Genomic DNA, 18,844 nt, shown 5'->3' on the forward strand with positions numbered 1-18,844 from the left:
TAAACCTAACCCTAACTCTAAAGCTAACCCTAACCCTAAACACAACCCAAAACTAACCCTAACACTAACTGCCACTTTAACAATATCCCTAAAACTAATCATAACCCTAACCCTAACCCTAATCATCTCCCTAACAACTAACCCCTAACTGTAACCCTAAACTTAACCCTAACCCTAACCCTAAGCCTACACCAAAATTTAACTTCTAATCCTCACCCTAACTCTAAGCCAGCCCTAAATCTAACAATAACCTGAAACCTAAGCATAACCCTAACCCTAACCATAACCATAACACTAACCTGTAAATCTACCCCTAACCCTAACACTAACACTAAATCTAACCCTAAGCCTAAATGTTACACTAAACTTAACCATAACCCTGACCCTCACTCTAACCTTAACACTAATCTCTAACACTAACACTAATCTCTAACCCTAACCCTAACCCTAAACCTAACACTAACACTAACCTCTAACCCTAACTCTAAACCTGAACCTAAACCTAACAGTGAAACAAACCTAACTTCTACATCTTACCCTAAACCTAACCATAAAACTCAACCTAACCCTAATCCTAACGCTAACCCTAACACTAACAGTAACACTTACTCTAACCCTAACACTAACCCTAAACTCTCATTCCAACCCTAACTCCAACCCTAACCTTAACCATAAGCGTAACCTCTAACTCTAACCCTCACCTGAATCCAAAGTCTAACCATAACCCTAACCCTAACCCTAACCCGAACACTAACCATAACCCTAAGCCTAATCGTAGCCCTAATGCTAACCTCAAACCCCAACCCTAAACCTAACCTTAACACTCTAACACTAACCTTAACACTAGCCATAAACCAAACCCCTAAGGTCAAACCTTAATCCTAAACCTAACCCTAACACTAACCCTAAACCTAATACCAAACCTAACCTTAACCATAACCATAACCATGTCCAAACCTAACACTAATCCTAGCCCTAACCCTAGCCCTAAATCTAACGCGAACCTCTATCCATAACCGACCCCTAACAATAATCCTAACACTAACCCTAACCCTAACCTAACCCTAACCCTCACCTTAACGCTAAACGTGAAACTAACACTAACCCTAAACCTATGCGAAACCCTAAACACTAACACTAACTCTAACACCATACCTAACCCTAACATTAACCCTAAAACTAACCCTAACCCTTGCTCTAACGCTAAACCCAAAATCTAACCCTAACCCTAACGGTAACCCTAACAGTAACCTCTAACACTAACCCTTACTCTAACCGTAACCCTAACCCTCACCTTAACGCTAAACCTGAAACTAATCCTAACAATAAAACTAACAGTAACCCTAAACACTAACACTAACGCTAACACCATACCTAATCCTAAGCTTAACCCTAAAACTAACCGTAACCCTAACTCTAATCCTAAACCCAAATTTTAACCCGAAACCTAACGGAAAGCCTAACAGTAATCTCTAACACTAACCCCTACCCTAACCCTAAACCTAACCCTCACCCGAATCCAAAGGCTAAACATAACCCTAACCCTAACCCTAACTCTAACCCTCACCCGAATCCAAAAGCTAACCATAACCATAACCCTAACCCTAACCCAAACACTTACCATAACCCTAAGCCTAATCCTAGCCCTAATGCTAACCTCAAACCCCAACCCTAACACTAACCCTAAACCTAATTCTAACCCAACCCTAACTCTAACTCTAACCCTAACACTAAATCTAACTCTAAACCTAACCCTAAACCTCACACTAACCCTAACCCTAAACGTAACCTATCATCTAACCCTAATCCTAACGCTTAACCTATACTGAAACCTAACCCTAACCCTAACTCTAAAGCTAACTCTAACCCTAACCCAACTCAAAACTAAGCCTAACACTAACTCCAACCTTAACAATATCCCTAAAACTAACCCTAACCCTAACCCTAACCCTAATCATCTCCCTAACAATTAACCCCTAACCCTAAACCTAACCCAAACCCTCACCTTAAGCCTAACCCTAACCCTAAGCCTACACCAAACATTAACTTCTAATCCTCACCCTAAACCTAAGCCAGCCCTGAATCTAACAATAACCTGAAACCTAAGCGTAACCCTAACCCTAAACATAACCATAACACTAACATCTAAATCTAACCCTAACCCTAACACTAACACTAAATCTAACTCTAAGCCTAAATGTTACATTAAACTTAACCCTAACCCTGATCCTAACTCTAACTTTAACCCTAATCTCTAACCCTAAGCCTAACCCTAAACCTAACACTAACCCTACACCTAACCTCTAACCCTAACCCTAAACCTGAACCTAAACCAAGCAGTAAAACAAAACTAACTTCTAACCCATTCCCTAACCCTAAGCATAAATCTCAACATACCACTAACAATAAACATAATGCTAAAGCTAACTTCTAACCCTGAACCTAAATCTAAACCTAAGATTCAACCCTAACCTTAACACTATCCCTAACCTGTAAGCCTTACCCTAACCCTAACCTGAACCCTACACCTAATTCTAACCCTAATTTAACGCTAACTTCTAACCATAAACTTAACCCTATCCGTAAGCCTAACCCTAACGCTAACCCTAGCACTAAACTCAAACCGTTACCCTAAAACTATCCCTAAACATAAATCTATCCCTAAACTCCAACCCTAACTAACCCTAACCCTAACAATAACACTAAACCTTAACATTAAAACTAACACTATCCCTAAATCTATCCCTATGCCTAAACCCAACCCTAAACCTAAACCTACCTCTAAACCTAATCACTAACACTCACCCTAACCCAAACCGCTAAACCTAAACCTCACCCAAACCCAAACCCTAACACTAACCCTAAACCTTACCCTAACCCTAACACTTACCATTAACTCTAACCCTAAACATAACCCTAACCCTAAACCTAACCCTAAGCATAAGCCTAACCTATAACCCTAAACCTAACAAGAAGCCAAACATTAACTATAACACTAACCCTAACGCTAACAAAAACCCTAAACTCTAACCCTAACCCTAACATTTTAACCCTAACCCTAATCCTAATCCTGAACCTTCACGCCAAACCCTAATCCTAACACTAACCCTAACTCTAACCCTAACACTAACCCTAACCCTAACACCAATGCAAACCCTAACCCTAACTCTAAACAAAACCTTGTCTAACCATAACCCTAACCCTGACCCTAACACAAACCTATTTCTAACACTCACCCTAACCCTAACCCTAAATCTCAACCTAACCCTAATTCTAACCATAACACTAAAGCTAACTTCTAACACTAACACTAACGCTAAATCTAAGCTTCAGCACTACCCCTAAACCGAACCCAATCCCTAACCATAACCCTAAACTCTAACCCTAACCCTAAACTCTATACCTAACCCTAACACTAATCATAAAACTACCCCTAACACTAAAATCAAAACCTAAACCTGACACTATCCCTAACCCTAAACCTATCATTAAAATCATCCCTAATGCTAAACTTAAGCCTAACTGTAAACCCTAAACCTAAACCTAACCCTAACCCTTACACTAACACTAACCCTTACTCTAACCTTAACACTAACCCTAAACTCTAACTCCAACCCTAACTCCAACCCTAACCTTAACCATAAGCCTAACCTCTAACCCTAAACCTCACCAGAATCCAAAGGCTAACCATAACCCTAACCCTAACCCTAACCCGAACACGAACCATAACCCTTAGCCTAATCGTAGCCCTAATGCTAACCTCAAACCCCAACCCTAACCCTAACCTTAACACTCTAACACTAACACTAACGCTACCCCTAAACCTAACCCCTAAAGTCAAACCTTAATCCTAAAGCAAACCCTAACATTAACCCTAAAGCTAATCCAAATTCTAACCCTATCCATAACCATAACCCTGTCCAACCCTAACCCTAACCCTAACTGTAACCCTAACACTAGCCCTAAATCTAACACGAACCTCTATCCATAACCGACCCCTAACATTAACCCTAACCCTAACCTAACCCTAACACTCACCTTAATGCTAAACGTGAAACTAACCCTAACCCTAAACCTAACCAAAACCCTAAACACTAACATTAACGCTAACACCATACCTAACCCTATCCATAACCCTAAAACTAACCCTAACACTTACTCTAACCCTAAACCCAAATTCTAACCCTAACCCTAATGGTAAACCTAACAGTAACCTCTAACATTAACCCTTACCCTAACCCTAAACCTAACCTTCACCCGAATCCAAAGGCTAAACATAACCCTAACCATAACCCTAACCCTAACCCTAACCCTCACAAGAATCCAAAGGCTAACTGTAACTCTAACCCTAACTCTACCCCAAGCACTTACCATAATCCTAAACCGAATCTTAGCCCTAAAGCTAACCTCAAACCCCAACCCTAACCCTAACCCTAACGCTCTAACACTAAACCTAACGCTCGCCCTAAACCTAACCCCTAACGTTAAACCCTAATCCTAACCCTAATCCTAACCCTAACACTAATCCTAACCCTAATCCCAATCCTAACCCTAACCATAACCATAACCCTGTCCAACCCTAACACTAACTCTAACCCTAACCCTAGCTGTAACCTTAACTCTAACCATAACCCTAACCCTAAACCTAACCCTAGCCCTAAACCTAACACGAACCTCTAACCATAACAGACCCCTAGCAATAACCCTAACCCGAACCCTAACCCTAACCCTAACACTCACCTTAACGCTAAACCTGAAACTAACACTAACAATAAACCTAACCGAAACCCTAAACACTAACACTAATGCTAACACCATACCTAAACTTAACCTTAACCCTAAAACTAACCCTACAACTTACTCTAACCCTAAACCCAAATTCTAAACCTAACCCTAATGGTAAACCTAACAGTAACCTCTAACACTAACCCTTACCCTAAACCTAAACCTAAACCTCACCCGAATCCAAAGGCTAACCATAACCCTAACCATAACCCTAACCCTAACCCTAACCCTCACACGAATCCAAAGGCTAACTGTAACTCTAACCCTAACTATACCCCAAACACTAACCATAATCCTAAACCGAATGTTAGCCCTAATGCTAACCTCAAACCCCAACCCTAACCCTAACCCTAACGCTCTAACACTAAAACTAATGCTAGCCCTAAACCTAACACCTAACGTTAAACCCTAATCCTAACCCTAACCCTAACACTAATCCTAAACCGAATCCCAATCCTAACCCTAACCATAACCATAACCCTAATCCTAACCCTAATTCTAAACCTAAACCTAACCCTAGCCCTAATGCTAACCTCAAACCTCAACCCTAACCCTAACACTCTAACACTAACCCTAACGCTAGCCCTCAACCTAACCCGTAACTTTAAACCCTAATCCTATCCCTAACCCTACACTAATCCTAACCCTAATCCCAATCCTAACCCTAATCATAACCATAACCCTGTCCAACCCTAACACTAACTCTAACCCTAACCCTAGCCGTAACCCTAACTCTAACCATAACCCTAACCCTAACCCTAAACCTAAACCTAGCCCTAAATCTAACACGAACCTCTAACGATAACAGACCCCTAGCAATAACCCTAACAAGAACCCTAACCCTAGCCTAACCCTAACCCTCACCATAACGCTAAACCTGAAAGTAACCCTAACCCTAAACCTAACAGAAAGCCTAAACACTAAAACTAACGCTAACACTGTACCTATCCATTACCTTAACCCTAACTCTAACCCTAAATGCAAATTCTAACCCTAACCCTAACGGTAACCCTAACAGTAACCTCTAACACTAACCCTTACCTTAACCCTAACCCTATCCTTCACCTGAATGCAAAGGCTAAACATAACCATAACCCTAAACTTAACACGAACACTAACCATAACCCTAAGCCTAATCCTAGCCCTAAGGTAAACCTCAAACCCTAACCCTAACCCTAATTCTAAAACTCTAACACTAACCCTAACGCTAGCCCTAAACTTAACACCTAACGTCAAACACTAATCCTAACCCTAACCCTAACACTAACCCTAAACCTAATACCAAACCTAACCTTAACCATAACCATAACCATGTCCAAACCTAACCCTAATCCTAGCCCTAACCCTAGCCCTAAATCTAACGCGAACCTCTATCCATAACCGACCCCTAACAATAATCCTAACACTAACCCTAACCCTAACCTAACCCTAACCCTCACCTTAACGCTAAACGTGAAACTAACACTAACCCTAAACCTATGCGAAACCCTAAACACTAACACTAACTCTAACACCATACCTAACCCTAACATTAACCCTAAAACTAACCCTAACCCTTGCTCTAACGCTAAACCCAAAATCTAACCCTAACCCTAACGGTAACCCTAACAGTAACCTCTAACACTAACCCTTACTCTAACCGTAACCCTAACCCTCACCTTAACGCTAAACCTGAAACTAATCCTAACAATAAAACTAACAGTAACCCTAAACACGAACACTAACGCTAACACCATACCTAATCCTAAGCTTAACCCTAAAACTAATCGTAACCCTAACTATAATCCTAAACCCAAATTTTAACCCGAAACCTAACGGAAAGCCTAACAGTAATCTCTAACACTAACCCCTACCCTAACCCTAAACCTAACCCTCACCCGAATCCAAAGGCTAAACATAACCCTAACCCTAACCCTAACCCTAACCCTAACCCTAACTCTAACCCTCACCCGAATCCAAAAGCTAACCATAACCATAACCCTAACCCTAACCCAAACACTTACCATAACCCTAAGCCTAATCCTAGCCCTAATGCTAACCTCAAACCCCAACCCTAACACTAACCCTAAACCTAATTCTAACCCTAACCCTAACTCTAACTCTAACCCTAACGCTAAATCTAACTCTAAACCTAACCCTAAACCTCACACTAACCCTAACCCTAGACGTAACCTATCATCTAACCCTAATCCTAACGCTTAACCTATACTGAAACCTAACCCTAACCCTAACTCTAAAGCTAACTCTAACCCTAACCCAACTCAAAACTAAGCCTAACACTAACTCCAACCTTAACAATATCCCTAAAACTAACCCTAACCCTAACCCTAACCCTAATCATCTCCCTAACAATTAACCCCTAACCCTAAACCTAACCCAAACCCTAACCTTAAGCCTAACCCTAACCCTAAGCCTACACCAAACATTAACTTCTAATCCTCACCCTAAACCTAAGCCAGCCCTGAATCTAACAATAACCTGAAACCTAAGCGTAACCCTAACCCTAAACATAACCATAACACTAACATCTAAATCTAACCCTAACCCTAACACTAACACTAAATCTAACTCTAAGCCTAAATGTTACATTAAACTTAACCCTAACCCTGATCCTAACTCTAACTTTAACCCTAATCTCTAACCCTAAGCCTAACCCTAAACCTAACACTAACCCTACACCTAACCTCTAACCCTAACCCTAAACCTGAACCTAAACCAAGCAGTAAAACAAAACTAACTTCTAACCCATTCCCTAACCCTAAGCATAAATCTCAACATAACACTAACAATAAACATAATGCTAAAGCTAACTTCTAACCCTGAACCTAAATCTAAACCTAAGATTCAACCCTAACCTTAACACTATCCCTAACCTGTAAGCCTTACCCTAACCCTAACCTGAACCCTACACCTAATTCTAACCCTAATTTAACGCTAACTTCTAACCATAAACTTAACCCTATCCGTAAGCCTAACCCTAACGCTAACCCTAGCACTAAACTCAAACCGTTACCCTAAAACTATCCCTAAACATAAATCTATCCCTAAACTCCAACCCTAACTAACCCTAACATGAACAATAACACTAAACCTTAACATTAAAACTAACACTATCCCTAAATCTATCCCTATGCCTAAACCCAACCCTAAACCTAAACCTACCTCTAAACCTAATCACTAACACTCACCCTAACCCAAACCGCTAAACCTAAACCTCACCCAAACCCAAACGCTAACACTAACCCTAACACTTACCATTAACTCTAACCCTAAACATAACCCTAACCCTAAACCTAACCCTAAGCATAAGCCTAACCTATAACCCTAAACCTAACAAGAAGCCAAACATTAACTATAACACTAACCCTAACGCTAACAAAAACCCTAAACTCTAACCCTAACCCTAACATTTTAACCCTAACCCTAACCCTAATCCTGAACCTTCACGCCAAACCCTAATCCTAACACTAACCCTAACTCTAACCCTAACACTAACCCTATCCCTAACACCAATGCAAACCCTAACCCTAACTCTAAACAAAACCTTGTCTAACCATAACCCTAACCCTGACCCTAACACAAACCTATTTCTAACACTCACCCTAACCCTAACCCTAAATCTCAACCTAACCCTAACTCTAACCATAACACTAAAGCTAACTTCTAACACTAACACTAACGCTAAATCTAAGCTTCAGCACTACCCCTAAACCGAACCCAATCCCTAACCATAACCCTAAACTCTAACCCTAACCCTAAACTCTATACGTAACCCTAACACTAATCATAAAACTACCCCTAACACTAAAATCAAAACCTAAACCTGACACTATTCCTAACCCTAAACCTATCATTAAAATCATCCCTAATGCTAAACTTAAGCCTAACTGTAAACCCTAAACCTAAACCTAACCCTAACCCTTACACTAACACTAACCCTTACTCTAACCTTAACACTAACCCTAAACTCTAACTCCAACCCTAACTCCAACCCTAACCTTAACCATAAGCCTAACCTCTAACCCTAAACCTCACCCGAATCCAAAGGCTAACCATAACCCTAACCCTAACCCTAACCCGAACACGAACCATAACCCTTAGCCTAATCGTAGCCCTAATGCTAACCTCAAACCCCAACCCTAACCCTAACCTTAACACTCTAACACTAACACTAACGCTACCCCTAAACCTAACCCCTAAAGTCAAACCTTAATCCTAAAGCTAACCCTAACATTAACCCTAAAGCTAATCCCAATCCTAACCCTATCCATAACCATAACCCTGTCCAACCCTAACCCTAACCCTAACTGTAACCCTAACACTAGCCCTAAATCTAACACGAACCTCTATCCATAACCGACCCCTAACAATAACCCTAACCCTAACCTAACCCTAACGCTCACCTTAATGCTAAACGTGAAACTAACCCTAACCCTAAACCTAACCAAAACCCTAAACACTAACATTAACGCTAACACCATACCTAACCCTATCCATAACCCTAAAACTAACCCTAACACTTACTCTAACCCTAAACCCAAATTCTAACCCTAACCCTAATGGTAAACCTAACAGTAACCTCTAACATTAACCCTTACCCTAACCCTAAACCTAACCTTCACCCGAATCCAAAGGCTAAACATAACCCTAACCATAACCCTAACCCTAACCCTAACCCTCACAAGAATCCAAAGGCTAACTGTAACTCTAACCCTAACTCTACCCCAAGCACTTACCATAATCCTAAACCGAATCTTAGCCCTAAAGCTAACCTCAAACCCCAACCCTAACCCTAACCCTAACGCTCTAACACTAAACCTAACGCTCGCCCTAAACCTAACCCCTAACGTTAAACCCTAATCCTAACCCTAACCCTAACCCTAACACTAATCCTAACCCTAATCCCAATCCTAACCCTAACCATAACCATAACCCTGTCCAACCCTAACACTAACTCTAACCCTAACCCTAGCCGTAACCTTAACTCTAACCATAACCCTAACCCTAAACCTAACCCTAGCCCTAAACCTAACACGAACCTCTAACCATAACAGACCCCTAGCAATAACCCTAACCCGAACCCTAACCCTAACCCTAACACTCACCTTAACGCTAAACCTGAAACTAACACTAACAATAAACCTAACCGAAACCCTAAACACTAACACTAATGCTAACACCATACCTAAACTTAACCTTAACCCTAAAACTAACCCTACAACTTACTCTAACCCTAAACCCAAATTCTAAACCTAACCCTAATGGTAAACCTAACAGTAACCTCTAACACTAACCCTTACCCTAAACCTAAACCTAAACCTCACCCGAATCCAAAGGCTAACCATAACCCTAACCATAACCCTAACCCTAACCCTAACCCTCACACGAATCCAAAGGCTAACTGTAACTCTAACCCTAACTCTACCCCAAACACTAACCATAATCCTAAACCGAATGTTAGCCCTAATGCTAACCTCAAACTCCAACCCTAACCCTAACCCTAACGCTCTAACACTAAAACTAATGCTAGCCCTAAACCTAACACCTAACGTTAAACCCTAATCCTAACCCTAACCCTAACACTAATCCTAAACCGAATCCCAATCCTAACCCTAACCATAACCATAACCCTAATCCTAACCCTAATTCTAACCCTAACCCTAACCCTAGCCCTAATGCTAACCTCAAACCTCAACCCTAACCCTAACACTCTAACACTAACCCTAACGCTAGCCCTCAACCTAACCCGTAACTTTAAACCCTAATCCTATCCCTAACCCTACACTAATCCTAACCCTAATCCCAATCCTAACCCTAATCATAACCATAACCCTGTCCAACCCTAACACTAACTCTAACCCTAACCCTAGCCGTAACCCTAACTCTAACCATAACCCTAACCCTAACCCTAAACCTAAACCTAGCCCTAAATCTAACACGAACCTCTAACGATAACAGACCCCTAGCAATAACCCTAACAAGAACCCTAACCCTAGCCTAACCCTAACCCTCACCATAACGCTAAACCTGAAAGTAACCCTAACCCTAAACCTAACAGAAAGCCTAAACACTAAAACTAACGCTAACACTGTACCTATCCATTACCTTAACCCTAAAAATAACCCTAACCCTAACTCTAACCCTAAATGCAAATTCTAACCCTAACCCTAACGGTAACCCTAACAGTAACCTCTAACACTAACCCTTACCTTAACCCTAACCCTATCCTTCACCTGAATGCAAAGGCTAAACATAACCATAACCCTAAACTTAACACGAACACTAACCATAACCCTAAGCCTAATCCTAGCCCTAAGGTAAACCTCAAACCCTAACCCTAACCCTAATCCTAAAACTCTAACACTAACCCTAACGCTAGCCCTAAACTTAACACCTAACGTCAAACACTAATCCTAACCCTAACCCTAACACTAACCCTAAACCTTTATCCTAAACCTAAATGTAACCCTAACCCTAACCCTAACCCTAACCCTAACACTAACCCTAACCGTAATCTATCATCTAACCCTAATACTAACCCTTACCCTATACCGAAACGTAACCCTAACCCTAACTCTAAAGCTAACCCTAACCCTAAACACAACCCAAAACTAACCCTAACACTAACTGCCACTTTAACAATATCCCTAAAACTAATCATAACCCTAACCCTAACCCTAATCATCTCCCTAACAACTAACCCCTAACTGTAACCCTAAACTTAACCCTAACCCTAACCCTAAGCCTACACCAAAATTTAACTTCTAATCCTCACCCTAACTCTAAGCCAGCCCTAAATCTAACAATAACCTGAAACCTAAGCATAACCCTAACCCTAACCATAACCATAACACTAACCTGTAAATCTACCCCTAACCCTAACACTAACACTAAATCTAACCCTAAGCCTAAATGTTACACTAAACTTAACCATAACCCTGACCCTCACTCTAACCTTAACACTAATCTCTAACCCTAACACTAATCTCTAACCCTAACCCTAACCCTAAACCTAACACTAACACTAACCTCTAACCCTAACTCTAAACCTGAACCTAAACCTAACAGTGAAACAAACCTAACTTCTACATCTTACCCTAAACCTAACCATAAAACTCAACCTAACCCTAATCCTAACGCTAACCCTAACACTAACAGTAACACTTACTCTAACCGTAACACTAACCCTAAACTCTCATTCCAACCCTAACTCCAACCCTAACCTTAACCATAAGCGTAACCTCTAACTCTAACCCTCACCTGAATCCAAAGTCTAACCATAACCCTAACCCTAACCCTAACCCGAACACTAACCATAACCCTAAGCCTAATCGTAGCCCTAATGCTAACCTCAAACCCCAACCCTAAACCTAACCTTAACACTCTAACACTAACCCTAACACTAGCCATAAACCAAACCCCTAAGGTCAAACCTTAATCCTAAACCTAACCCTAACACTAACCCTAAACCTAATACCAAACCTAACCTTAACCATAACCATAACCATGTCCAAACCTAACCCTAATCCTAGCCCTAACCCTAGCCCTAAATCTAACGCGAACCTCTATCCATAACCGACCCCTAACAATAATCCTAACACTAACCCTAACCCTAACCTAACCCTAACCCTCACCTTAACGCTAAACGTGAAACTAACACTAACCCTAAACCTATGCGAAACCCTAAACACTAACACTAACTCTAACACCATACCTAACCCTAACATTAACCCTAAAACTAACCCTAACCCTTGCTCTAACGCTAAACCCAAAATCTAACCCTAACCCTAACGGTAACCCTAACAGTAACCTCTAACACTAACCCTTACTCTAACCGTAACCCTAACCCTCACCTTAACGCTAAACCTGAAACTAATCCTAACAATAAAACTAACAGTAACCCTAAACACCAACACTAACGCTAACACCATACCTAATCCTAAGCTTAACCCTAAAACTAACCGTAACCCTAACTCTAATACTAAACCCAAATTTTAACCCGAAACCTAACGGAAAGCCTAACAGTAATCTCTAACACTAACCCCTACCCTAACCCTAAACCTAACCCTCACCCGAATCCAAAGGCTAAACATAACCCTAACCCTAACCCTAACCCTAACCCTAACCCTAACTCTAACCCTCACCCGAATCCAAAAGCTAACCATAACCATAACCCTAACCCTAACCCAAACACTTACCATAACCCTAAGCCTAATCCTAGCCCTAATGCTAACCTCAAACCCCAACCCTAACACTAACCCTAAACCTAATTCTAACCCTAACCCTAACTCTAACTCTAACCCTAACGCTAAATCTAACTCTAAACCTAACCCTAAACCTCACACTAACCCTAACCCTAAACGTAACCTATCATCTAACCCTAATCCTAACGCTTAACCTATACTGAAACCTAACCCTAACCCTAACTCTAAAGCTAACTCTAACCCTAACCCAACTCAAAACTAAGCCTAACACTAACTCCAACCTTAACAATATCCCTAAAACTAACCCTAACCCTAACCCTAACCCTAATCATCTCCCTAACAATTAACCCCTAACCCTAAACCTAACCCAAACCCTAACCTTAAGCCTAACCCTAACCCTAAGCCTACACCAAACATTAACTTCTAATCCTCACCCTAAACCTAAGCCAGCCCTGAATCTAACAATAACCTGAAACCTAAGCGTAACCCTAACCCTAAACATAACCATAACACTAACATCTAAATCTAACCCTAACCCTAACACTAACACTAAATCTAACTCTAAGCCTAAATGTTACATTAAACTTAACCCTAACCCTGATCCTAACTCTAACTTTAACCCTAATCTCTAACCCTAAGCCTAACCCTAAACCTAACACTAACCCTACACCTAACCTCTAACCCTAACCCTAAACCTGAACCTAAACCAAGCAGTAAAACAAAACTAACTTCTAACCCATTCCCTAACCCTAAGCATAAATCTCAACATAACACTAACAATAAACATAATGCTAAAGCTAACTTCTAACCCTGAACCTAAATCTAAACCTAAGATTCAACCCTAACCTTAACACTATCCCTAACCTGTAAGCCTTACCCTAACCCTAACCTGAACCCTACACCTAATTCTAACTCTAATTTAACGCTAACTTCTAACCATAAACTTAACCCTATCCATAAGCCTAACCCTAACGCTAACCCTAGCACTAAACTCAAACCGTTACCCTAAAACTATCCCTAAACATAAATCTATCCCTAAACTCCAACCCTAACTAACCCTAACCCTAACAATAACACTAAACCTTAACATTAAAACTAACACTATCCCTAAATCTATCCCTATGCCTAAACCCAACCCTAAACCTAAACCTACCTCTAAACCTAATCACTAACACTCACCCTAACCCAAACCGCTAAACCTAAACCTCACCCAAACCCAAACCCTAACACTAACCCTAAACCTTACCCTAACCCTAACACTTACCATTAACTCTAACCCTAAACATAACCCTAACCCTAAACCTAACCCTAAGCATAAGCCTAACCTATAACCCTAAACCTAACAAGAAGCCAAACATTAACTATAACACTAACCCTAACGCTAACAAAAACCCTAAACTCTAACCCTAACCCTAACATTTTAACCCTAACCCTAACCCTAATCCTGAACCTTCACGCCAAACCCTAATCCTAACACTAACCCTAACTCTAACCCTAACACTAACCCTATCCCTAACACCAATGCAAACCCTAACCCTAACTCTAAACAAAACCTTGTCTAACCATAACCCTAACCCTGACCCTAACACAAACCTATTTCTAACACTCACCCTAACCCTAACCCTAAATCTCAACCTAACCCTAACTCTAACCATAACACTAAAGCTAACTTCTAACACTAACACTAACGCTAAATCTAAGCTTCAGCACTACCCCTAAACCGAACCCAATCCCTAACCATAACCCTAAACTCTAACCCTAACCCTAAACTCTATACCTAACCCTAACACTAATCATAAAACTACCCCTAACACTAAAATCAAAACCTAAACCTGACACTATCCCTAACCCTAAACCTATCATTAAAATCATCCCTAATGCTAAACTTAAGCCTAACTGTAAACCCTAAACCTAAACCTAACCCTAACCCTTACACTAACACTAACCCTTACTCTAACCTTAACAATAACCCTAAACTCTAACTCCAACCCTAACTCCAACCCTAACCTTAACCATAAGCCTAACCTCTAACCCTAAACCTCACCAGAATCCAAAGGCTAACCATAACCCTAACCCTAACCCTAACCCGAACACGAACCATAACCCTTAGCCTAATCGTAGCCCTAATGCTAACCTCAAACCCCAACCCTAACCCTAACCTTAACACTCTAACACTAACACTAACGCTACCCCTAAACCTAACCCCTAAAGTCAAACCTTAATCCTAAAGCTAACCCTAACATTAACCCTAAAGCTAATCCCAATCCTAACCCTATCCATAACCATAACCCTGTCCAACCCTAACCCTAACCCTAACTGTAACCCTAACACTAGCCCTAAATCTAACACGAACCTCTATCCATAACCGACCCCTAACAATAACCCTAACCCTAACCTAACCCTAACGCTCACCTTAATGCTAAACGTGAAACTAACCCTAACCCTAAACCTAACCAAAACCCTAAACACTAACATTAACGCTAACACCATACCTAACCCTATCCATAACCCTAAAACTAACCCTACAACTTACTCTAACCCTAAACCCAAATTCTAAACCTAACCCTAATGGTAAACCTAACAGTAACCTCTAACACTAACCCTTACCCTAAACCTAAACCTAAACCTCACCCGAATCCAAAGGCTAACCATAACCCTAACCATAACCCTAACCCTAACCCTAACCCTCACACGAATCCAAAGGCTAACTGTAACTCTAACCCTAACTCTACCCCAAGCACTTACCATAATCCTAAACCGAATCTTAGCCCTAAAGCTAACCTCAAACCCCAACCCTAACCCTAACCCTAACGCTCTAACACTAAACCTAACGCTCGCCCTAAACCTAACCCCTAACGTTAAACCCTAATCCTAACCCTAACCCTAACCCTAACACTAATCCTAACCCTAATCCCAATCTTAACCCTAACCATAACCATAACCCTGTCCAACCCTAACACTAACTCTAACCCTAAACCTAGCCGTCACCTTAACTCTAACCATAACCCTAACCCTAAACCTAACCCTAGCCCTAAACCTAACACGAACCTCTAACCATAACAGACCCCTAGCAATAACCCTAACCCGAACCCTAACCCTAACCCTAACACTCACCTTAACGCTAAACCTGAAACTAACACTAACAATAAACCTAACCGAAACCCTAAACACTAACACTAATGCTAACACCATACCTAAACTTAACCTTAACCCTAAAACTAACCCTACAACTTACTCTAACCCTAAACCCAAATTCTAAACCTAACCCTAATGGTAAACCTAACAGTAACCTCTAACACTAACCCTTACCCTAAACCTAAACCTAAACCTCACCCGAATCCAAAGGCTAACCATAACCCTAACCATAACCCTAACCCTAACCCTAACCCTCACACGAATCCAAAGGCTAACTGTAACTCTAACCCTAACTCTACCCCAAACACTAACCATAATCCTAAACCGAATGTTAGCCCTAATGCTAACCTCAAACCCCAACCCTAACCCTAACCCTAACGCTCTAACACTAAAACTAATGCTAGCCCTAAACCTAACACCTAACGTTAAACCCTAATCCTAACCCTAACCCTAACACTAATCCTAAACCGAATCCCAATCCTAACCCTAACCATAACCATAACCCTAATCCTAACCCTAATTCTAACCCTAACCCTAACCCTAGCCCTAATGCTAACCTCAAACCTCAACCCTAACCCTAACACTCTAACACTAACCCTAACGCTAGCCCTCAACCTAACCCGTAACTTTAAACCCTAATCCTATCCCTAACCCTACACTAATCCTAACCCTAATCCCAATCCTAACCCTAATCATAACCATAACCCTGTCCAACCCTAACACTAACTCTAACCCTAACCCTAGCCGTAACCCTAACTCTAACCATAACCCTAACCCTAACCCTAAACCTAAACCTAGCCCTAAATCTAACACGAACCTCTAACGATAACAGACCCCTAGCAATAACCCTAACAAGAACCCTAACCCTAGCCTAACCCTAACCCTCACCATAACGCTAAACCTGAAAGTAACCCTAACCCTAAACCTAACAGAAAGCCTAAACACTAAAACTAACGCTAACACTGTACCTATCCATTACCTTAACCCTAAAAATAACCCTAACCCTAACTCTAACCCTAAATGCAAATTCTAACCCTAACCCTAACGGTAACCCTAACAGTAACCTCTAACACTAACCCTTACCTTAACCCTAAGCCTATCCTTCACCTGAATGCAAAGGCTAAACATAACCATAACCCTAAACTTAACACGAACACTAACCATAACCCTAAGCCTAATCCTAGCCCTAAGGTAAACCTCAAACCCTAACCCTAACCCTAATCCTAAAACTCTAACACTAACCCTAACGCTAGCCCTAAACTTAACACCTAACGTCAAACACTAATCCTAACCCTAACCCTAACACTAACCCTAAACCTTTATCCTAAACCTAAATGTAACCCTAACCCTAACCCTAACCCTAACCCTAACACTAACCCTAACCGTAATCTATCATCTAACCCTAATACTAACCCTTACCCTATACCGAAACGTAACCCTAACCCTAACTCTAAAGCTAACCCTATCCCTAAACACAACCCAAAACTAACCCTAACACTAACTGCCACTTTAACAATATCCCTAAAACTAATCATAACCCTAACCCTAACCCTAACCCTAATCATCTCCCTAACAACTAACCCCTAACTGTAACCCTAAACTTAACCCTAACCCTAACCCTAAGCTTACACCAAAATTTAACTTCTAATCCTCACCCTAACTCTAAGCCAGCCCTAAATCTAACAATAACCTGAAACCTAAGCATAACCCTAACCCTAACCATAACCATAACACTAACCTGTAAATCTACCCCTAACCCTAACACTAACACTAAATCTAACCCTAAGCCTAAATGTTACACTAAACTTAACCATAACCCTGACCCTCACTCTAACCTTAACACTAATCTCTAACCCTAACACTAATCTCTAACCCTAACCCTAACCCTAAACCTAACACTAACACTAACCTCTAACCCTAACTCTAAACCTGAACCTAAACCTAACAGTGAAACAAACCTAACTTCTACATCTTACCCTAAACCTAACCATAAAACTCAACCTAACCCTAATCCTAACGCTAACCCTAACACTAACAGTAACACTTACTCTAACCCTAACACTAACCCTAAACTCTCATTCCAACCCTAACTCCAACCCTAACCTTAACCATAAGCGTAACCTCTAACTCTAACCCTCACCTGAATCCAAAGTCTAACCATAACCCTAACCCTAACCCTAACCCGAACACTAACCATAACCCTAAGCCTAATCGTAGCCCTAATGCTAACCTCAAATCCCAACCCTAAACCTAACCTTAACACTCTAACACTAACCCTAACACTAGCCATAAACCAAACCCCTAAGGTCAAACCTTAATCCTAAACCTAACCCTAACACTAACCCTAAACCTAATACCAAACCTAACCTTAACCATAACCATAACCATGTCCAAACCTAACCCTAATCCTAGCCCTAACCCTAGCCCTAAATCTAACGCGAACCTCTATCCATAACCGACCCCTAACAATAATCCTAACACTAACCCTAACCCTAACCTAACCCTAACCCTCACCTTAACGCTAAACGTGAAACTAACACTAACCCTAAACCTATGCGAAACCCTAAACACTAACACTAACTCTAACACCATACCTAACCCTAACATTAACCCTAAAACTAACCCTAACCCTTGCTCTAACGCTAAACCCAAAATCTAACCCTAACCCTAACGGTAACCCTAACAGTAACCTCTAACACTAACCCTTACTCTAACCGTAA

This window comes from Cavia porcellus, unplaced genomic scaffold (assembly GCF_034190915.1).
Source record: "Cavia porcellus strain 051 isolate PalLab524CR breed Dunkin Hartley unplaced genomic scaffold, mCavPor4.1 scaffold_4, whole genome shotgun sequence".
NCBI classification, from domain to species: Eukaryota; Metazoa; Chordata; class Mammalia; order Rodentia; family Caviidae; genus Cavia; species Cavia porcellus.